The sequence below is a fragment of the Eriocheir sinensis genome, chromosome 65 (genome assembly GCF_024679095.1).
Source record: "Eriocheir sinensis breed Jianghai 21 chromosome 65, ASM2467909v1, whole genome shotgun sequence".
Taxonomy (NCBI): Eukaryota; Metazoa; Arthropoda; class Malacostraca; order Decapoda; family Varunidae; genus Eriocheir; species Eriocheir sinensis.
This window is the reverse complement of record NC_066573.1, coordinates 3,911,460-3,935,100: the sequence shown is the minus strand read 5'-3', so window position 1 is coordinate 3,935,100 and position 23,641 is coordinate 3,911,460. Positions and strand designations below refer to the sequence as shown.

Genomic DNA, 23,641 nt, shown 5'->3' with positions numbered 1-23,641 from the left:
AGGGTGGGAGAGAAGAGGTACACCCCTACCACCACCACCACCACCACCACCGTCACCATAGCCATCGTCACCACCACCAACAACACCACCCTAGAGTTTTTTACCCTATATGTTATTTAATTAATTCTTCATTTTCCCCTATTTAGCCTACTTTGGCCTCTTTTGTAGTCTGACGGAGCAAATTTCTAAAGTAGTGTGAGTATTGTTCTGTGTCCTCGCGTGCGTCAGCGAGTGCGTGAGAGTGCGTCAGTGCATTCTCTACCACTTCGGTCTGGCAACCACCTCATTCCACCCCATTTAGCGCGCCGCCCTTTCGCCTCATCCACTTACAAACTCACTCCAGCAAAGGCCACATCCCCACTCCCTGCCCCGCCACCCCTCCCTTCCCTTCCTCGAGATCGTGTTCTTCTTTGAGGGGGGCGATGAAAGGAAGGCGTGTGTGTGTGTGTGTGTGTGTGTGTGTGTGTGTGTGCAAGTGTGCAAGGCGTGGCGGCCATCATTGCCTGTTGCTTTATTCATGAAGAGAGAGTCAGTGGGACGGCTGGCCGGGCGCGGTATTTATATCTCTATCTGTATGCAGTGAGTCCAGCCAGCCAGCCAGCATCCCGCGTGAGGGGGGTGACTCGCACAGAGCTTGACGAAGGGTTACATGGTGTTTCTTCCTCCCTTTGGTTCTTTTTTCGTATCCTCTCTTGTCTCTTCCTCCGTCTTTCTCTCCCTCGTGTCCTTCCCCCAACTGTGTTCTATTTGTATATCCTCTCTTCTCTTCCCTCTTCCTCTCTCTTTCCGTGATTCATCCCCACGCTTCGACTTTGTGTTTATTCTTTTTTTTTCTCTCTTTACCCCCCTGCCTTCTTTCTTCCTCCCTTTTTCCGTTTCCCCCGCCTCCCCTCAAATCCACCCATCCGCTCTATTTTCTCTCTTCTCCCTGCCTTTGTTTCTCTCCTCTCCTCTCCTTCCTCCTCCTGGCAGGTGTTCCACTGTCCCTCCCATTGCCTATAGGCCTCAGGTATCATGAATTGTTCACTTGGCATTTTTAATGGCTAAAGGCTGCTTTGTTATCGAATTCACCTTTACATAGCGTCTCCAGCAGCTGGCCTCGCTTTAGCCTTGCCCCTATCCACCATACAAGGCTAGATATCAAGCTTCGTGGCGAATTGAAGGGAGACTGAGCGTGTTGTTTCCCATTTGTGTCTTTAGCTCTGGATATTAAGGATTAGTCTCTGTGTTGTGGCTGACACCATGGTTCTGTGAAGTTGCTCGTTCCTATACAAAACGAGAAGAAATTAAGAACATTAGAACATAAGCATATCAGTAGTTTGTAAGAGGCCGGTAGACCTCTGCAAGGCATCTCCTGTAAGCCTGACCCAAACTATCCTCACTATCTATGAGTTTATCTAATCTTTTCTTGGATGGAGACCTGCCCGGATGCCCTCGGGTGTAGCGTCATAGGTTGGGCGTGGCGACGCACCCCCCGGCGTTTGCTCCCATTCATTGATTGATTTTCTTGAATGAGTATCGAGAAAGAGGAAGAGGATAACTTGGGTAGTCGGGCATGTTTATCTCATTACAAGGTTACTGGAGCTAGTGATCCAATCTACTCGTCACGCACTTCAGTGCCTGCAGACCAGATCAAAGTACCTCGATATACGTGCGTTCAGTTTACTTCTGAGGCAACGAAATAACGCTTGATTCGGCATTAAAGGAGTCGAGGGTTTTTGCACTGTTTGCTTCTGCAGGAGGATTGTTCCACTGGCAGAGGACGATATTTGAGAAAAAAATACCAATGCCAATACTACATCATCTCGTTTGGATAGGTGGGCAATTATTTCTAGTTCTTGGGTTACAATGAAGTTAAAAAAAACAATCGACGTTACTGTACCTCTTGAATACCGATCAAATATCACAATTGTCTTTTTTCCAGAGAAGAACACACACACACACACACACACACACACACACACACACACACACACACACACACACACACACACACACATTAGGCCAAGCTATACGATAAATGCAGGAACAAACATCTGGGTCAAATGAATACCTTTTTTTTTTTTTAAGACTAATGAAACCAAATAGTAAAAACAGTTAGTCGGTCAGTGCTGGGAAAAAAGATAGGAGAGAAAAAATAAAACAGGAGACACCAAAACTCCATCAGGAAGTTTCGTCTATGATCCTTTCACTTCAGAACTCTTGATTCCGAAGAGAAAAGTATTGAAACGTTTCTTCGAGGCAGCGAAAAGAAAAGCCTCTTCACTCTCCCAACCACTTCAATGCAGCAGCTTCCGCCAACGTCTCCGTCACGTATGCGTCGGCCTTGATAAGCAGGCGTGGCAAGCGAATGAAGGATGGGACGGTGGAGATTTTAGTTTGTTGATTCCTTCCCTACCTGCTAAGAGAAACGGTGGTCCATTTGTTAGTGAGGTTATGAATGGGTTTGTATGATACGTAAACGAAGCCAATCTTAGTTCACTGCGCGACAAAGACTTTTTTCAACGTTCTCCATTTCTTGTCTGATTGTAGTGTATTCCTTCCTCCTCCATCAGGGGTTCTATTTTCATTTATTCACCTGCTTTCCTGTTTGCCCTGACTTATAGAAATCATGAGTTGCCAGTCTGTCACTTTGGTTACTTTGTTTTTTACGAGGACGGCGTTACTTACATGGACAGTGGAAGTCAAACCGAGGGGAGTCATTCAGTAATTCACTTTACTTACAAAAGTCAGTTTGGCTAGGAGACAAGTAAAGGAATGGAAGTACAGAGTAGAAGGAAGAGATTGAAACAGAGGAAGACGTGGATGGATTATGTAATGGAAGACATGAGACAAAGCCATCTATAATTAGAAATTACAAACAGACTGCAAAGGAAGAAGCTCATCCACGTGCTCGCTCGCTCTCCCGTGGCGGTGGGTGGCTCTCTTCAGAGCATAACCAAGGCAGGGGTATTCTATCCTCCTAAGTTTATTATAACATCATCACTCGAATGTGAGGTGTATTAGAGGTAGTGGCACGTTATTCTCTACCTCACAAATACGCCTTAACTATTTTTTTATTTTTTTTTATTCAGGGGTAGGCGATCAATATTTAGTTAATTTAACTAGATAGCCTACTGTTATATTTACTGTTGTGTTTTATATTGTCCAGCATCCAATGTTAAAATGACCAGTGCTGGAGGATCGTCTAACGAGTGCTTACAAGAGTGTGGTTATTTTCCTTATCTGCACCTCCAGCACTTCGATACCAATTCCAGCATTGCAGCCCTACTCTCTGGCACCAGGAACCTGCAAAGCACAACTAACTGGATCTCGCAAGAAGGAGTCCTGTTTCTTTTGGTGGCACAAGAGCCGTGGGGACCAACACATAGCTCATAGCCAGTCCTGTTAGTGCCAGTAGTGGCATTAAAGTCGCCGAAGACAATGACTGCCCCGAGGGGACACTGGTCGAATACAGGAGTGGAGAACAACGTACACTTATCCCTCATACACCACACAGTCGTGGGCACAGTGGTGATGTTACATAAAACTAATGGGATGGGTAAGGAGAATAAAGGACCCTTGCCTTGGTTGTGCTCTGAGGAGTGCCACCAACCGCCACATGAGAACGAGCGAGCAAGCGAGTGAGTATGCATGTGTGTGTGTTTACGAAATAGCAGCGCATGCACACAGCAAAGCTTTGAAGCAAGACACCGCCCAAACGGTCGCATACTCTCCTCCGGTGAGACAGAAAATGTGGCGCCGCATTCACAGACTTACTAAGTGTATTCATGTGAAATGTTTATGTCTACCCTTGTCCTTGTCTCCTGTGCCGCCTGTGTATTTTCATTGTCGCTGTCCTTGTCTCTCGTCGCGCTTTGTAGTCCGCGTCGTGTCTTCAATTGTTTATCTATTGTCACTCGTCTATCTCTGACCATCTCTCTATCTCTCTCCATGTAAAATGGTAAAAGATTCTCGTCGCACGAAGCTAAACACTTCTTCTTCAATCGAGTTGTTAATGTTTGGAACTCTCTACCCTATGATGTCGTTGATAGTACAACAGTTACGGCTTCAAGAATAGATGAGACAAGTATTTTGAACTCAACCAGCACCTAAGATATTACTCATTGTCGTAATAACGTTAAGTTCTTTCGAATTCTGGTGTCCTTGTCCGCTTTTATCGCCCGGTTAGTGGTAGCAGTAATGGTAGTTCTTTCCTCTTTCATATATAATTTCCATGCAGTTTTTCCATGTTGCATGGTTCTTTTTCCTTTCCTGCCAGCTTTGGCTGGAGGGATGGGGGGTGGAGAGGAGCCTTCGCCTTTGCTGTCCTTCATCTTCCAGCTTTGATTAGATAGTTAGTGTAGCTTGTCACAAACAGCCTCGTAAGGACCAGCAGGTCTGCTGTTGTTTGTTCTTCCTTTGTGTTCTTTGTGTCCTCCTCTTCCTCCTCCTCCTCTTCCTCTTCCTCCTCTTCCTTCTCCTCCTCTTCCCCCCCCTCTTCCTCCCACTACTCCTCCTCCTCCTCTTTTTCCTTCTACTCATCTTCCTTTTCCTTCTTTTCCTACCCCTATGCCTCCTCTTTGTTTGCAAGTATTTCCATTTCTCACAATGAATAATATAATGTGTTCGTATTATTTTAAGCTTCCTGCAGAGCTCAACTCGTGAAATAATTATTTACAAGATGCATTTTTGATCATGTCTCTGTTTTCTTTTGATTTGCTACCGAAGCATTCAAGTCTCAGCTCATGTCGTTCTCCATTGGTGAACTCCTGTTTCTCAGAATTTCATTTAGTTTTCGTTTTACTTTCAGTTTTTTTTTCTGTGTGAACTTTTTTATATACATCTTCTCTTTGCTTCCGTCTCAAAGCAAAGGACCGTCTATTTTGAAGGTATGTCTTGCATATTTGGCTGTTTAATTATTTAGTATGTGTTCCGCCAGTGTCTCCTCATCTTTCAATTCACAAACTCCCGCGTTTTTTTCCACTTTCACCTCGCCCCTCCACCACCAGCACTCACCTTCACGTCAAACCAGGACACGCAGCATTCCCCCACTCCCCAGCACACACATGCTCGCCTAGTTATTCTGCAAGATATTTACATTTTTTTCTTGAATAGACGGTAATTCTAAGTAGACCCAAATAATAAGAGAAAACTTGTACAGAAAGAAATTAATTAGATTTCTTATAATGAGACTCGAAACTTGTCATTGAAACTCCCATATCACATAACATATTTCTACTGTTTTCTTTTTCTTCTGGCCCGCCAATTCAATCGTTCTGGCACCTCCACTCTTCCCCGTTACTTTGGCATCATCGGTTTTATTTCTTTGCCATCTTGTTAGGGAAGCGGTCGACGGTATAGACTGTAGAGCTAGAGCTACAAACCTTTCTTCTCGTTCCTCCCCTCTTTTTCCCTCCTCCCCCCCCCCCCCCCACGCCTTGTCTCCCCAGGGTGTGCTTCTCTTTTGCTCCCTGACCCCTAACACTACAGGCATCCCCTCCCTCCTCATCTTCTTCGCCTCTCCTCTCTCCCCCTCTGCTGTGTAGGTCTTCCGGGCTGCCTCAAATATGCATTCCTAAAGGCAAGGGAAGCCAAGGGAATATTGTCTGTGGGAGTAACAAGGAATAACCAACAGCGACAGCCACCCTCGTTACCCGGGCCACACAACAACGACGAGGCAGTGGAAGGCAGGGCAGAGGAGGCACGGCTGGTACCCATCTAAAAGTTGACTCCCTCCTACTCTCACCTTCACCTGCACTATTGAATTATCTTATTATTGCTCAGCATCGTTGAGTTTGCCGTTTTGGTTTGGGTTTCACTTGCCGGGACGGATCCTATAATAGTTTTCACACCTGTGCCTTGGTCTTTTAACTGATGTTCCATCCTGCCTCAAGTGATTAATTAAACGAAGCACACTTGATCATTGCCCACATCACCTGTGCCCTGGTCACTGCTCACGTGTCACTGCTCACTCGCTCAATCGGGTGTCAGGGTGGTTCTCTCTCTCTCTCTCTCTCTCTCTCTCTCTCTCTCTCTCTCTCTCTCTCTCTCTCTCTCTCTCTCTCTCTCTCTCTCTCTCTCTCTCTCTCTCTCTCTCTCTCTCTCTCTCTCTCTCTCTCTCTCTCTCTCTCTCTCTCTCTCTCTCTCTCTCTCTCTCTCTCTCTCTCTCTCTCTCTCTCTCTCTCTCTCTCTCTCTCTCTCTCTCTCTCTCTCTCTCTCTCTCTCTCTCTCTCTCTCTTTTACGAGGAAAATCAGCACAACAACTTTTTCTCAGTCTCTTTTGTTCTGTAGGAGGGAAGACGCCAAGGAAGGCAGGAAGTCACTTCGTCTGTTTGTCTGGGAGGCTCCGAGGCAGGTGGCAAAGCGAAGGAGAAGGAAGCGAGGGAGAAGAGGTGGGTAGGTAGAAAAGGGCATGACAAGTGGAAAATATAAGGGAATGAAATGAAAGAGAAAGGAAGATTATAATACGGAAGGGACGGAAAGAGAAGAGATTTGAGGACAGTGAACGAGCTGGAAAGGGAAGAGATGAGAACGCAAATATATATAAAAAAAAAAAAATCATGGAATAACTGAGAGGAAAATAAGAGTAATGAGGAGAGGAGGATGAAATGGCTGAACTAAAGCGATATGAATGAAAAGAAAAAGAAGAGAAAGGGAAGGGAGGAGAAGGAAATACAGGAATCACTAATTAGAAAAGAAGAGTAAGAAAAAGAAATGTAAAAGGAAAGGAAAATAGTAAAGATAAATGACAAGGCGATGAAAAACAAAGGAGAGTGATGCGAAAATTGAGAAAAGGAAGAAAAAGAGGAGGAGTAAAAAAGATTGGGAGAAGAGAGAGAGAGGGAAAGAAGAAAGGGAGAGAGGGATGGAAGGAGGAAAGGGAGAGAGGGAGGGAAGGAAGAAGGGAAGAGAAGAAGGGAAGGAGGAAAGGGAGAGATGGAGGGAAGGGGGAGAGAGAGAGAGAGAAGGAGGGAAGGAGAAAAGGGAGAGAGGGAGGGTAGGAGGAGAGGGAGAGAGAGAGGAAAGGAGGAAAGGGAGAGAGGGAGGGAAGGAGGAGAGGGAGAGAGAGAGGGAAGGAGGAAAGGGAGAGATGGAGGGAGAGAGAGAGAAGGAGGGAAGGAGAAAAGGGAGAGAGGGATGGAAGGAGGAAAGGGAGAGAGGGAGGGAAGGAAGAAGGGAAGAGAAGAAGGGAAGGAGGAAAGGGAGAGATGGAGGGAAGGGGGAGAGAGAGAGAGAAGGAGGGAAGGAGAAAAGGGAGAGAGGGAGGGAAGGAGGAGAGGGAGAGAGAGAGGAAAGGGAGAGAGGGAGGGAAGGAGGAGAGGGAGAGAGAGAGGGAAGGAGGGAAGGGAGAGGGAGGAGCAAGGTTTTGGGACCGGCCGCCACAGAGGAAATTGAAGGACTTTGTGTCGCAAGAGGGTCAGTTTTGTTCTCTCTTTTTCTGTGTGTGGCTTCTGGCGGTGATTGGAGTCTCCGGTCCTGTATATAGCTACTCTGTCTTGTCTCCCTCCACCGTCTTCCGCTTCATTCCATATTGTTATTGTTTGTTTGTTGAGTAGTTTTTCTTACTCTTTCTATTTTCATGCCATATTGTTTTCTTTTAATAACTTTTCCATAGTCTCTTTGCTTTACTTTTGCTACCTCCCTTCATTCCAGCCTCTTCCCTTTAATTCTATATTGTTATAATTTACTTGTTATGCGTTTCTCCTTCTCCTTCCTATTTTCATTTATTATTGTTTTCATTTAGTTATTTTTCCATAGCTGTTGTGTGTTCTTTTTACTACCTCCCTTTCCTGGCAATCCATATTGTTCCTCTTTTACTATGTTTCCCTTAGTCGCTGTTATCTTATTCTCTCTTCTCTCTTGAGGGGTCTCTTGGACAACCCCAGCCCGTTAGTGGTGCAGGCGAATTATATTTACAGTGGCTGCCGTGATGTATGACTTGCTTGGCCCATGCTGACCCCCGGTGCTCCACTTAACGAAGTTGCTAAAGTTTAGGTTGATTGAAGATCTGGGCAGCATGTGGGTACTCCGTCACATCCGCACGCTGACCACTCGGCCACCGCCTCCCCCATTAATTTCTTTATTCTACCACCCTCTTCCTTTTAATCCCTTATTGTTACTTTTCCCCTTTGTTTCCCGTAGCCCTTTTGCATTTTTTAGTTAAGGTGTATATATGTTCCGTATTTTTTCGTCTCTCTTCCTTTCACTTTCATACCAAAATCTCCGTTGTGAAAGCCGCTGCTATTGCACTAGTGTGCGTATGTAGTAGTTATGATGACGGTTTTTTTTAACCCATTTTCACTTTTCACACCGTATTGCTCCCCTTACTTATGTGTGCATATGTAAAATAAAGCCACGAACCAGGAGTGATAATAGCAATAGGTATTCTTGTATCGTCTTTGTCTTCATCGAGGCTTTAAATTAAAGGAGATAAATATTCATCGTCATCAACCCTACCTCTCACTGTTTCGGGCAGATGATGGTGAAAATATTAGTGACAGCGGTGAGAGAGAAAGGGACACAGTAAATAGATTTAGAGAGAGTAAAATAGCCACCACTACCGCCCATGTCATCGAACTCTTCAGATAAAAATGATAAAATGTTACAGAGACGAAATAAAAGGACACGCACCGCACGTTTTAAGCGAGTTTCAGTCAAATTTACTTATATTAAGTCAAACGCAGCTTTGTGGGAGGAGACACGGTAGAGGCGTGGCTTGTGCGTGACGCTGCTTGGTGCCAAACTAGAGAATGTAGAAACTGGTATTTGGAGAAAACGAGGAAAGGCGGACTAATTTAAATTAATCACGTCAACATGCCCCCCCCCCCCCCCTCCCTCCCTCACACCCCGCACCGCTATTTGTAGGCATTGGAATTAGTCACGCATATCACAATAAAAAAAGGCATATTATTTTCGTCAATACCTTGCCTGAACGCGCGGTGATAGAAGGGGAGCATGTACATCCAAAGTGCAAACACGGCCGCAACTTTAGTCACCCGTGAACTGGCCGCTATTTGGATTCTAGTGACGTCATCTCGCTGCTCCGCCCCAAACCGCCCCTGCGCGTACCGGTCGCAGTTTTGAAGGCAGAGTGACTTGACTTGTTGTAAGTGACTTTGGTTTCAGTGACAGTTTTAATTGAACACGATGGAGAAAAAAAAGTTGTATTTCCGACTTTACACTTTTTTCACCTGTATTTTCGTGGGTGTCTTGTTGCTTTGGGTACTTGGTGTTTGTGCTGAGAGAGAGAGAGAGAGAGAGAGAGAGAGAGAGAGAGCTATGTTGTCTACCTGAAGCACCTCTTAATCTGAGTAACCCAATTAGCCCGGCCACTCAATCGCGTCTCTCAGCCGCTGATCAAGCCTCCAGTCAAGGCCTCGGTAACCACACTCGTGGCTCCTCCGACAACGCGAGTCTCGGGAACGAGTTACGCCAAATGCTCGAGAAAAATTGCCTGAAATGTTAAAATAGGAAAGAATTGCCTGAAAATTGACTTGCAATGTTTAAAAAAGAAAAAGAAATGTTTTAAAATATATGTTAATTCATTGTTAAAGAGAAAATCAATAAGTCGTTGATTTTACTTTTAAACACGGATGTAACCTCATGAAAAGTATCATAAAAGAAATATAGAATCTCGCGCTAATAAATAAAACAATTGTGCGCATAAATATCAGGAAAAACAATGCATGAATTATCTGAAAATAGAAAACTGCTACGTAAATAAATTTGGACTGAAAGGAAACATTTCAAATTCATAGAAAAAATAACCAATATTTTGACAGCAATGGCAAAAAAATATGAGAATAAAGGTAGATAAGCAAAAATTTCTGAAAAAAGGACGTGAAATGCCTTGGTGGAAAATAAAACCATTATGAACAAACGGAAAGAAGGGAGGGAGGCAGGAGGAAGGAAGGAAAGAATAAAGGGTGGATGAAGGAAGGATGGAAGGATGGTAGAAAGGAATGGAGGAAGGAAAGGGGAAAGGAAGGGGAGGAAGGGAAAGGAAAGAAAGAAGAAAGGAAGGAAAGAAAAAGGGAGAAGGAAGTAAAGAAGTGAAGGAAGGCAGAAAGGGGAGTAGGATCGAAAGAATGAAGCAAGGAAGTAAGGGAGGAAAGAAGAATGGAAGGTAAGAAGGAACAGAGGAACGAAAATAAGAAGTTACGAATAAATTAAAAACAGAAGGAAGAAAGGAGAGGGAAAACTGAGGAAGAAAGAAAGAAAAGAAGCAAAGAAGAAAGGAAAGCGGAAATAGGAAAGAAACAAATATAAGTAGGGAAAAAAGAAAAGATAAAACAAAAACACACACGCGCACGCAGTCGCAGGGGTAGTCAGAGAAGGGTTCCCAAGGCTCAATTAAGGGAAATATATTCAAGAAAGACTGGAGTTGAGCGAATATACTAGGACGGGGCAGGCGGGTGGACGGGTCGGTTGGCGGGCGGTGCGTGCAAGGCGGCATTACACAGGCGGACACCCATCCTAATCCCGGACTATTTATGCTCAAGAATATTCAGCTTTATGCGAGTGTGTTTTTACCAATGCAAAATTATACGGCCAGCGGGCTCGAGACACGCTTAATTGAGGAGGACCGGTAATATTATTTTAGGCTCAGAATTAGTACAAAGGATGAAGGATTTAAGCGAATACTGCATGCTTAACGTCCCTATACTTCATTCTCTTTCTTTTTCATATTCAACGAAGTCTGAAAACGGAGAGAGAGAGAGAGAGAGAGAGAGAGAGAGAGAGAGAGAGAGAGAGAGAGAGAGAGAGAGAGAGAGAGAGAGAGAGAGAGAGAGAGAGAGAGAGAGAGAGAGAGAGAGAGAGAGAGAGAGAGAGAGAGAGAGATACCTCCCTTCCTGCGCTTTGTTTTTTTAGTATGGTTTGTCTTCTGTTCATTGCTGTTATGTGTGTTTGTTGTCTTGAGTGTGTGTGTGTGTGTGTGTGTGTGTGTGTGTGTGTGTGTGTGTGTGTGTGTAGTATGGAAAAGACAGTTGCTAAGGACATAAAAAAAAGTGCAGTAATGGAGAATGCTCCGTAATCTTGTAGCACTCCCTTTGCACTTTAAAGTCGTGCATTTTGGGTTTCAAGGGGAAAATCATGGTTCTTGAGCTTACAGTCGTTTAGGAAGATTAAGATAAAGAGTCGGGCAGTATTAAGAGTGGAGGAAAAGCCTGGATGAAGAAAGTTGCATTCCTTTGCACTGGAACATTCTGTCTCGTATGCAGCTCTTCACTGTCGCTTAGGAAATCAAGTAAGAAGCGCTTGGCATTAAGGAGAGGAAAAGAGCCTGAATATAGGATAGAGCATTGACTTTTACCTCCTGGCGGTGGCTTTCGCATTTTTTCATAGCAAGTAACAACGGCATTGGAAATCAAAGGATAGGGCTACGCGATATGACAAAATGTCCAGAGTAGTAGGGTTGCCTGTATTGTTTAATTTCCTAGCGTGGTGGTTATCATAGAGCCTCACACCTACTTAGGAAATGACGTAGTATTACCTGTGCTCTCGGAAATACAGTTTTGTGTGTTCTCGTGGCAGCTTACATTCGCTTAGAATTTCAAAGCAGAGAGTTTGTCATTAAGAGAGGGAAGCAAGCTTCGCCATCCCCGTGCATCAAGTCCTGAGGGCCCCGCGCTGCCGTGAGTCTGGAGGGCCTTCTTCCACACCATCTCTCCTTTTATCCTTTCATATATAACGGGATTCGGTGGCTGATGACATCCTGCCAGTCTCAGTCCCTTCAGGTCACTCGGTGGTGGATGTTTTTTCCCTGAGTTGACTGTTCGTGTCCCTGGTGAGTGGAAGCACACCCCGTGTGGAATTTTCTGACAAGGCTTGTGTTGCAGACGCAACGTTGCCTTCTCACATATTGTCTGCAAACTTTCGGGCCCTGTCTTCTGTGGAGGTGTTGTTTTGTTGGGATCCGGGGAGCTACTCTTGTATGGCCCTGGCTTCTTCAAGGAGGGCATCTAGCTCGTTAGTTTGCCACAAGGCAACTCTCCTTCTTAATGCCTCGATAGTTTCGGCTTGTTTGTTGGGTGTGGTTTTTGGAGGAAGAGATGGGGGAGAGTGAACACAATGTTCAGGAATAGGGGCGCCAGTGGAGTGTTCTGGATGTACGTAGCTATTTAACAGGGTGACAATTTCTTTGATGATAAATGTTGTGGCTCTACATCTGGTGGTTCAAAGAGATTGCTAGCAGACCACCCAACAACCTCAAGGTATGTATCATCCACCCACCTCGTCGCTTCCCCCTCCGCTAGCCCTTTCCAAGCGAAGCTTCCCCCGACCTCCGTAGGGCACTGTCCAGTTGGAGAGGAAGAGTGACGAGGGGGTGGTGGTGGTGAAGGCTGTGACAGTCAATGTTGGGGTGGCACCGTTTGTGGTTGCAACCCATACTACGACTACTACCACTACTACTACTACTACTACTTCTACTACTACTTTTACTACTACTTCTACTACTACTACTACTACTACTACTACTACTACTACTACTTCTATTATACTACTACTGCTCCTACTACTACTACTGCTACTACTAAACAATAATAATAATAATAATAATAATAATAATAATAATAATAATAATGATAATGGAAGAGGGAAAAGAGAAAAAGAAGGAGGTAATAGAGCCCTTCATCTTAGTCAATTGTGTGAAGGGATCTCTCTCTCTCTCTCTCTCTCTCTCTCTCTCTCCACTTGAATGCATTCTTTGTTTGTTTCTTTGAACTGGTATCTTTCTTTTCTTCCTTTGTGTGCTTTCTTCCGCATATTCCTTTGTGTTGCACTCCGTCTCTATTTTTATATCTCCTTGTTCTCTGTCTGCCTGTCTGTTGTGCTAATTTTATTCCCTCTGATCTGGTCTGTGTCGTCTCGTTTGTTTTCATGTGCGGTTTTCTATTTTTATTCTACTCTTCATATCTAGCCCATATTTTCCCTTGTTTGACATACTCTCCTATGCTATTTTTTTTCTCTTAAATTTTGTTCGTTTCCTTCATTTCTTTGCTTAATTTTCTTTCACTTTTCTTTTCTTATTTTCTTAATGTTCTGGGCCCGTACTTATAAAGAGTATGTTTCGCTTATGTGAGACATAAATCAAGAAAATGGCGGTCACCGAGACATAAGGGAAGCATAACCCTTATGTTTCAACTAAGCGGAACATAAACTGACTCGCCAGCTACGCGCGGGGTGGAGGTAACATTGCAATCCTTATGTCGACATAAGCGAGGCATAACAGTCAAGATGGCAGAGGTAGTGGGTGCGCGTCCGCGGCAGCTGAGGACTTTTCGGGCACGAAGAGACGTCCTTGATGAACTTCCGAACCCGGAATTGATCAAGAGGTACCGCCTGGACCGTGCAGGGATACTCTTCGTGGCTGATTTGGTGCGTGAGGCCTTGACTGCTCCTACAAACAGGAACCAAGCCCTCTCCCCGGAGATGAAGGTCCTCGTAACACTGAGGTATCTTGCTACGGGCAAAATGCAGCAGTGTAGCAGCGACGACTTGGGGCCTTCACAACAGACCGTCAGCAGGGTCACCCGGGAGACTGTGTACGCCCTTGCACAGCCTCATATAGTGAGACGCTTCATCAAGTTCCCCCTCACTGTGCAAGAAACTCAGGTGAAGCGGCGAGTTTGAGAAATTGCGGGATTTCCTGGTGTGGTAGGGGCAGTAGACGGAACACATGTGAGGATTGTTGCACCCAAGGAATTTGAGGCAGAGTATGTGAACAGAAAAGGGCACCACTCTATAAATGTGCAAGTCGTATGTGACACACACGGGAGAATTTTACACCAAACTGCAAACTGGCCCGGGTCTGTCCATGACGCACGTATCTTGCGTGAAAGTGCTCTGTTCACAGGGTTCGAGAGGAGTATGGTCCCTGCAGGATGCCACTTATTGGGAGACAGTGCCTACCCCTCCAAGAAGTGGCTCCTGACACCCAATGTACGACCTCAGCCGGGCCCACAGTCCGCCTATAATAGGTAAGTTTTTGTGCACACACACACACACCAACATTCCTGTTGTAATTAATGTCTCTACTATGGCAAAGTGGTACCTGCAGCCTCATCTGTTCTACCCGCGCTGGGCTAGGTTGCCAGTCTTATTCATTCTGTGCTGCAGTGTTACCACGGTGTTACACTCACACTCTTCAACTCTACCAAGGTTAATAACCTAACCTTACCTATCCTAACCTAATCAAACCTAACCTAATTTAACTTAACATAATCTAAACTATCCTAACCTAACCCATCCTAACATAACCTAACCTATAATAACATTACGTAGCCTAATCTAACCTACTAAAACCTAACCAAACTTAGCGCAGCCTGGCACTCCTTGGGAGTCGAGGTTGTGGTAACACCAGCAGAAAATGCATTACTGGCAACATGGCATGTAGAGAAGCTGAGACAATAGGGACCACTTTGTGATAGGATTGCCGTAATATCTTTCATCATTGATTATCATTTCAGGTTTAGGCCATGCAAACTACACTAATGTAGGAGAATTAGCTAAGTTGGGTAACAATATTATGATTAGCTAACGATGCTCTTATACATTCATCCTTTTTCCAATCATGGCTGTGTTTTACTTCCCTTTAAAACCCCTTGTATATTCATTAGAAAAATCTAGCATAACAACCCTTAACTGCAGGATTATGAATCTTACAGAAACAATATTGTTGTCCCATGACACTGCAGTGCTAATTTGAAACTTGACAAGGCATTGTCTAGAAAAGGTTGCTGCAATTTTAGGTTGTTACAGTTAGGCTTGATCTTTTTGTAATTTCAGTATTGCTAGTACATACTAGTCTATGAGGGGGAAAATGTAATATAGGTAGGGTTAATGAACTTAGTGTGAAACATGACATTCTTAAAGGAAAGTTTGATAAATCTTAAGAATAGCGGCTCCATTCCCTCCACCACCCCAGCCCCCTACCCCCAAGACAAGCCTGGTGACCTGTGGGGAAGCTGAGTTTAGGGGGGAAAGCCCAAATAACTGAAAATTTTGCCCCACAATTTCCCCAGAAAAATCCCCAAATTAGGGAAAATTCCCTTGTCGAAAGTAATTAAAGTCCCAAACGCATGCTCTTGTAATCTATTCCAATATAACTTGGCAGCCGCTGCAGCCGGTCTGTTGACGAGTGTCGGGCGTGTCATTGGATGGCAAGCATAGTGACCCCCCTCCCAATCCGTCCCGCGTCGCATAATTTTTTGACGGGCCACACTGCATGTCGAGTATATTTAAACTACCCCAACCGAACCTTACGACCTAACAGCTAACTACCCCCTCTCGACTCCCCCTGGACCCCCCCTCCTTCTTAAATTATCCCAACCGAACTTTACAACCTAACCAAAATAAATATAGAATGCCCTCAGACAGACTTCCAAAATTAAGAGGAAGTCGATGCAGCATGCGTCGCCTGTGGGTGGTTACCGGGGTGATCTAGTGCCGCTGCCACTTGAAGGAAGACAAGCAAGCGTTTGTTAGGGACCTTAAAGGCCATAAGAAACATGCACCTTGCGATGTACCCACAAGTGCTTCTTCCTCCTGCCAAAGAGGGCACTTTTCTTGCTTCCCTCCACAACCGCTCGATATTGTTTGTGGCGAACACACCAGTCAAGCAAGTCTCTTGCTTTCCCGGAGTACCGCAAGCAGAAGTCAAGGAGGCCAAAATCGCAGTCGGTACACCTTTCCAATGCCATGACACAGACAGAAGTGACGGAGGTGAGGACTTGAAGGGATCCAAGCTGCAGGTGAGGAAACCCGAATATCCTAAACGTGAAAAAATCCTAAATCTGGGGCAATGCTCTTCAATGAGAACCCAAGCAGATTATGTTATGGCTTAGATTTCAACTTCATTTTCAATGTAATAAATTTGGGCAAGAGTGTCATGCCTTGTCTGAAGGCAGAAAGACGCGTAATAAATTACAAATACATTTTTTCGTGTATAATTCGTTCTTCCCTTGTCCTCCCCCTCCTAACCCTACAAGTGTGAAAAGCTGCAGAATTTGTACGTGACAGTACGTCACAGTACCTGCACGCACACAAACAAACATATGGACTCCACCAGCCTCCTGCAAGCCAGTCTCATCGCCCATCGACTTGGAAAAAATTGTGAGGCCCGCGTGGAGAAATACACCCCTTGTGACAAACACGGCTGACCACTTGTCAAAATCCCGTCGTATGTGCTAGTAATGTTGTAATTACCACCATACCGTGCCCTTTATGCGCACCCGCTAGGAGCCGCTATTCTTAAGATTATCCGAAAGTTGTTTTTAAGTTCAGTTGCAAAAGCAATTTTTACAGTATCACTACATTGTCATTAACTAAAAATTTCAGAGCACACAAAAGGACAAGGAGCACAGTGGAGAGGGGGATTGGCCAGTGGAAGCGGAGATTTCATGTGCTCCATGGTGAAATCAGAGTCAGCCCTCCTGCATATGTGTGTAGAATAATACAGGTATGTAGACAATCAAGTGATGATCACATCTCAATACTGTATCGTCCACTACACAACAATAATTTTTATTACTTGTTAATATTAACTCTGTCTGTAGGTGTGTGCTATTTTGCACAACATCTGCAAAGACAGACGCCTCCCTGTACCCGAGGAAGGAGAGGACGAGGGTGATGGTGCAGGTTTCCATGAGGACCCACCTGTCCCACTACCACCTGTACCTGGACGAGTTCGGGAAGGTCTGCTCTACAGGGATGAGTTTGTCAACCTTCACTTCATGTAAGTTACAAATATCAAAATTAAATGTTTTGTGTATCAGCCTGTATCTTTCCATGCTGCTCAGTATTTAATTTTAAATTTTCATTTAAAGAATCTTACTATTGCAATGTTTCAATTTTTGTTGCAGTGACAGACCTCAACCTCAGCCTCGTGCAGCTGTGTGATGCTTCCCGACCCATCAACAGGTTAATTCCACACCTACTTCCAAGTATGTGTGTTTGTAATAATTGTGTGTGATTTGATATATATATATATATATATATATATATATATATATATATATATATATATATATATATATATATATATATATATATATATATATATATATATATATATACAAATCCACATTCGTATCACTAATAAATGCAGAAGCTATACTCAGTATTCAAATAAATTTATTACAGTATTTGGTAAGAAATTTTCACCAGTATGTATGGTTTAAAACAGCCAATATACTCATGATTGCCTTTACTTTTTTTCTAATATTAAGCAATAAATGATTTCCTTTTTAACAATAAATAAATAAATAAATTCCTTTATAATAAATAACTATGTAGGAAAACTACATAGTGGAGATCCTAAGGAAAAATATATTACAGGAAAGCTAATGTAGAAGAGAGTACCGGCAGGGTAGAAAGGGTGGAGTGTTTGAGAGAAGAGGCAGGGTGAGGTGTGTGAAGGAGAGTAGAGGCAGGGTGGAGTGTGTGAAGGAAAGTAGAGGCAGGGTGGAGTGTGTGAAGGAAAGTAGAGGCAGGGTGGAGTGTGTGAAGGAAAGTAGAGGCAGGGTGGAGTGTGTGAAGGAGAGTAGAGGCAGGGTGGAGTGTGTGAAGGAAAGTAGAGCCAGGGTGGAGTGTGTGAAGGACAGTAGAGGCAGGGTGGAGTGTGAGAAGGCTAGAAGAGGCAGAGTGGAGTGTGTGAAGGAGAGTAGAGGCATGGTGGAGTATGTGAAGGAGAGAAGAGGCTGGGTGGAGTGTGTGAGTAGAAACAGGATGGATTTTGCAAAAGAGAGGAGAGACAGGGTGGAGTGTGTGGGGTAGTAGCGGCATGGTGGAGTGTATTTGTGTTACATTAGTTTTTTTACTTGAAGTTCGAGTAGGGTTTTATGTACTTTTAAATTTTCAGTTTCTTGTTTAAGTTTTTTTAATTCTGCCTGTTTAATTTCTACTTGTAGCTCTGCAGCCTGCAGTTCAAGTTCCCTCTTCAGGCGGATGAACTGCAGCTCCTCCTCATCCACCAACATGGTGCAGGTCCCAACTGGTGTACTGGAGGAAGCTGCAGCGGCAGGAACTACTGGTGGTGGTGTGGTGGTGGTTTGAGGTGTGTCTGTGCTGGGTTGGGGAGGGACAGGTGGTGTGACATCCACCTGAAGACTCCTGGCAAAAATACATCCATCAGTACCTGCACTCATAATTTTCTTGTGTTATTTGACTTACATCCCCATTTATGGAAACAATACAGTTTAGGTTGAAAAGCCTTTGCAGGAAAGGAGTGTGTGTTCCAGAGGTCATTTCTTTGGTGTTCTGCTGTTCAGTACGTAATGCCTACGTCGTTAAGGACAACTAGCATGGTTCATGAGTAAGCAGACCTGACCGAGGTCAGACGTGGGTCACGGCGCTCCGAATGGAGTAGCCCGGGGCCAGCCTGTTGGCCTCTCCCCTGCCCCTCCATCCCCCTCTCCCTTTTCATCAAAAACCCAACATCGTAAGAAACTATTGTGACATCAAGCTTAATCATGGTGACAGACAGTGAGTGCTATGTGTTTGTGGTCCCGTGAAGACACTGAAGTTTAGAAATGGTCAGTGTGACATCGACACGGCCTTACTATCCAGCCGACGTCCCAGGTGCCCCGAGGTACACCAGCCCGACCATCATGCTGCTGGGAGAACTCTGTTCAGCCGCCTCTACCTGCACCCCTGCCATCAGCGGCGACCTGACCCTTTTTTGACCTATACCCCTTTCATATTGTAATTTCCCATTTTTTTCAAATATATTTCAAAATTTGTATTTTAAATGTGTATATTTTCAGCTTTACAGCTGCAATCACTTAATAGACCGTTTTATTTTTATTATTACTAGGAAGGATGTCTCAACACATTATCAAGTCAGCTCTCGATAGCAATTGAATAAATTTCTGTACACATTGTTCCTCACTGTTTGATTCCATGATTGCCCTAATATGGACTGCATACAGCAGCATGATAGTATTGGGTAAATAATAATAATATGTAATAGTACTCTATAATAATACTTTAAGCAGAAAACTGTGGACTTTAGGAGATGGAAAGCAATACCTCCTCCTTGTGTACTGCAGTTTTCTAAAAGAAAGCAAATTATTTTCAACAGTAACAGCAAGACCTATTTTGGAGAACTTTAAATCTACAATCTACCTGACAGGCATTTCTCAGTAAAACGAACTAACACAACTGATAAATCATTTGGAAATGTCATGTACATGTTAGAGTAATATTTTTGTACATTTGGATTTAAGAATATTTATTCTTATTTTGGTAATGAAGTAATGTCAGACATATGAGACACACTTCATAAAGCAATACATTTAGTACAAATTAATGACACCTATAAGACATTTTAGGTTAATCCATATTGTCTGCTTGTAACCTTAATAAAAAGTTGGTACAGAATTCCTAAAATATAATAAATCAGTGTATCATACAAACAAGCTAAAGTAGACAAATACGACGATCATCAAGGAACGGAAATAACAAATTTTACTAATGATTGTACAAATAACGTTTAGTAAATATTCTGAGCCCTCACATTGGGGTGGGAAGCCAGGGTGGCAATTCTAGCCTGAACCTGCCGCCCACAAGGCTGACAAAATTATTTTAAAATCAATATTTTTCAGAAAGTAACAATAACAACCACACTGCAGTCTGAGGAATGCTTTTTCCTATTATTTATGAAAAAATAATTTTTAAAATTTCACTTAATTATACGGCACAGACAGCAAAAGTATCTTTTATTATGTATACCGGTATCCAATAATCACATTGCCCGAATTAGGGTCATAGGCAGTAAAGGTACGTGGTGGAGGTGGGAAGTGGTGATTGGGGGGAGGGGGGGGGAGTCACTGAGAACTTTGCTGGGGCAGCACTTAGGCATGTAAGGGCTCTGTAAATATTTATACATGACTAAAGTTTTATTTACCCACCCATTTTCGGGAACATCTTCAGTGTCAAGTGGAAAAGGGTCCACCACTGTCCTGTCAATAGAATTGACTGATACGTTCCCCTCTCCCAGCACATCAGCGATGATGACCTCTAGCTCCCCGAGGGGTGTAGGCGGAAGGCCACCACCTAGAAGAATATATATATATATATATATATATATACGTATATATATTGGTACATGAGTGCAAGGCTAAGTCAATTGAATTCCCTTGATTGAAAAGAAAGGCAATACATTACAAATGTTATTTCCATCAAGCACTTAATAAGCATTGAAATTTACAGGACTGTCACTTTGCTTGTTAGCCATTCCTTGCACTTCATGAATACCATTTTATTTCAAGAAAAATCTTACCTGTTCCATTCCTGGCCTTTTGGTAGGCACTAATTTTAGATTTTGCTTCATGCATAACAGTTTGCCAGCGTCTCTGGCACTGCTTTATGCATCTGCTGAAGCCAGGGTGGAGTGCCGCTAGGCGAGAGACAATGCTGCCCCAAGCCTTCGCCTTCGCCTCAGCAGAGCAGCCATTATCGGAAAAATTTCCCTTGAGGATGGCTGCTTTCTCCCTATAGAGCTGTACAAGGGAGAGCGTTTCAGCGTGCGTCCAATTGGCGTGGCGGTGACGTGTCTGCCGAGGAGGCTGTAGCTGGGGCGGCGGCTGTTCCTGCTGCTGCTGATGTGGCTGGGGGTGAGGCTGTGGTCCCTCCTGCTGCTGCTGTAGCTCCTGGTGTAGCTGCTGACCTCGATGGCTGCTGAGGGGCTGCAGAGGTCGTGGCTGGCTGTTGGCGGCCATGGCTGCTGCCTGCTAGCTTGAAACTCGCGGGAACGTTTGTTTACATGTTTGAGGGGCTACGTCCTTAATTTTATCATTATTCCATGTGATGTTGGTCTATGCATCGTCAACAATACCCGAAAATACTTTATTTTATTTTATACATATTACCAATACGTCAATATGCTTTTAACATCAAAATTATACCAAATTCCAACATTTTATTTTGAGTTGGTATCCCTTTCATAGGTGCAGCGCAGGGGTTGGCAACGATGTACTAATACTCGCTTATGTCGAGCTGGTTATGTTGAGGGGGTGAAACATAAGGAGGGGGGTTATGTCTCGTCATTGTTAATACTCGGATATGTTTCAGTTTATGTCTCACATAAATTTCTTTATAAGTACGGGCCCTGGTCTTCTCTCCTCTTTCATATTCATTCCCTTCCGTTCCTTTACCTTACCGTTCCTCTTCTTCCCACTTCTTCCTTTTCCTCACACATACGCACACACACACACACACACACACACACACACACACACACACACACACACTTTGATTAATGGTAACATGAAGATCAGTCTCGTTCATGTTTGTTTCCTAGTTAACACATTTTCCTCCTCCTCTTTCTCCTCCTTCTCACCTTCCATCTCCTCCCCCTCCTCCTCCACATCCCTTAGGCATCGTCCTCCTCCTCCTCCTCCTCCTCTCTGGTATATATCCTCCGTGTCCTCAAGGCGCCGTCACCACCAGCCGCTTCAGCCTATTTATATGCAAATAAAATTGTTAGAGGCGCAACTCTCTCTCTCTCTCTCTCTCTCTCTCTCTCTCTCTCTCTCTCTCTCTCTCTCTCTCATAACCTTTTGGTTAATAACTAATTTCTTGAGTGTTTTCTCCGCTGTAAAGACTTCATTCCCTCCGCATCATCGCCTATTTTATGCTCCAGGAGAACCTTGCATATAGGCGCCTAATACGCATGAAACGGACGATAGGCTACTGTTGAAGCTAGCCTTTTTTTTAATACTTTTTACTACTACAAAGTTTTAGGCTACAGTCCACACAATGTCATTCGTTACTTAAATCATTTATTGTAAGATTTCTTGGTATATTTTTAGTCCTGGCTTAGTCATAATGTGTAGTGATGCTACATAGACATGACATAAACATTGTCCTAAGGCAAGAACCTCTTTTCTTTCATCGTCCGTCCTATCATTAATCCTGAAACATGTTTCTATTATTTTTGGGTAATAAACTAATAAATAACCATAAGGAAAAGCGATTATAAGAATAACTACATTTATATACCAATTGTGGTTTTTTTTTAAGAGGTAACAGGGCGCGAGAGATAGTAGGCTATGTCATGGCAAACGAAAATGCCGCAGCTTAGATCTGGTAAACAACAGCCAAGGAGCGGCGCAGACACCGTCACTCAAGCAATGTTGCCAAGCCCGTGAATACACCCCTAAAGGAAAATTTCCCCCAGCTCTCGTGGAACAGACTATAGTATCGTTATTTACCTTTTACGCGTAGTTCATGACAGGAGTATAAAGCTTCATCAATCGAGAGGTATTAAGTTTGCGTCATTTTAACTAACCATCTCATTATATCAGAGGAGGTAACAACAGCTGAATCCAAACAATATTTTCTTCACCGGCATCAGAAGAAGAAGTCCGCCAGCTCAGAGAACTTTAAATGAGCAGAGATTAAAAAGAAGAATACACAATCTGTTGTTGCAGTTTGAGAGACTCTTGGATGGGTTTTGAAAGCTAACACAAACAAGCTCGTTTTCTACAAACTTCTTAACGCCTCTTTACTAATTCTTAGAAGTGCATTTATGATTCTTCTCGTCTTTAGAGGAAGCTCGACATAGACAGACAGACAGACATATCATGAGTTATTGAATATTTAAAGCTACGTTTGTACTCGAGTGCAAGCATTTTTTTCATTGATATTTTTTCTTGTCATTTTTACGCTAAACAATTTTTTTTAAGTAATTATAACAAATACGCCATGACACGACACTAAATTCGAATGTTTATATGGAAAACTGGTAATATATCAGTGGTCTTGGTGGTAGTGGTGATGGGGGTTGTAATAGTTTTAGTAGTGCTAGTAAGAGTAGCAGTAGTAGTAGTTGTAGTTATTGATGATGTAGTAGCAGGCGTAGTACTTCTATTTTCTGTCTATGTGTAGCTTGCAACTGGATCCTAGGCTGCTTTTGTAAGCTCGTCGCTGAATGGACAGCGGCCTGATTCAAACCTTCAGCTCATCGTAGAAAGAAACCTCATCACACTATATATTTTTTTTATTTTATGCTCTGTAGCTCACTCATGTCACGTAATACATAATTCGTTTCCTCATCATTGGACAGTAGAAAGCTTGCAGATTATGATTGCGTTAAAAGCAACTCAAATTGACTAAAATCAAACAACGCGAGTTGAATTCGGAGACGGGGTTAAAATTTTATACCGGTTTTCATTCCATGCAGATTTTTTCATGGAACTATTAAGCTACTGTAAAAACAAACAATAAATTATGATATTGGAAATTTTCCTGAAGATGATTGTGTCAACATATTACTGATTAGTTAGAAAGGAAGGGAGTTAAGCAAGTTTTTATACGAACTTAATAAATTGTAATATTAAGCTATCTGTGCCTTTACACAACGAAGCCACTCGTCCATCGCCTACGACTTTGTATAAAAAACTTACTTACCTCCCTTCCTTTCCAACTTATCGATAATCTGTTGACACCATCGTCTTCAGGAGCATTTTCATTATCAGATGGCATAGTTTGATTTCACAGTAACTTAATAATTCTACGAAAGAGTCGGCATTGAATAATAATTGGTGTAAACATTTATAACCACGTCTTTGACTTCAACTCGCATTATTTAATTTAATTTAATCTGCAAGCTTTCTACTGTTCAGTGATGAAGAAACCAAGTATGTGATACGCG

The 23,641-nt window shown here is 43.4% G+C and overlaps 2 long non-coding RNA genes across 2 annotated transcripts; one reads left to right on the top strand and one right to left on the bottom strand.

Moving 5' to 3' along the window:
* The first annotated feature begins 13,623 nt into the window (after window positions 1-13,623).
* On the top strand, window positions 13,624-18,866 carry LOC126987521 (uncharacterized). Its single transcript, XR_007740972.1, has 5 exons — window positions 13,624-13,964; window positions 16,324-16,444; window positions 16,542-16,720; window positions 16,848-16,928; window positions 17,895-18,866. It is a non-coding gene; the product is annotated as an uncharacterized LOC126987521 (long non-coding RNA).
* On the bottom strand, window positions 17,965-21,095 carry LOC126987522 (uncharacterized). Its single transcript, XR_007740974.1, has 3 exons — window positions 20,267-21,095; window positions 19,896-20,040; window positions 17,965-18,096 (listed from the first exon to the last, which is right to left on the bottom strand). It is a non-coding gene; the product is annotated as an uncharacterized LOC126987522 (long non-coding RNA).
* Between the last annotated feature and the right edge of the window lie 2,546 nt (window positions 21,096-23,641).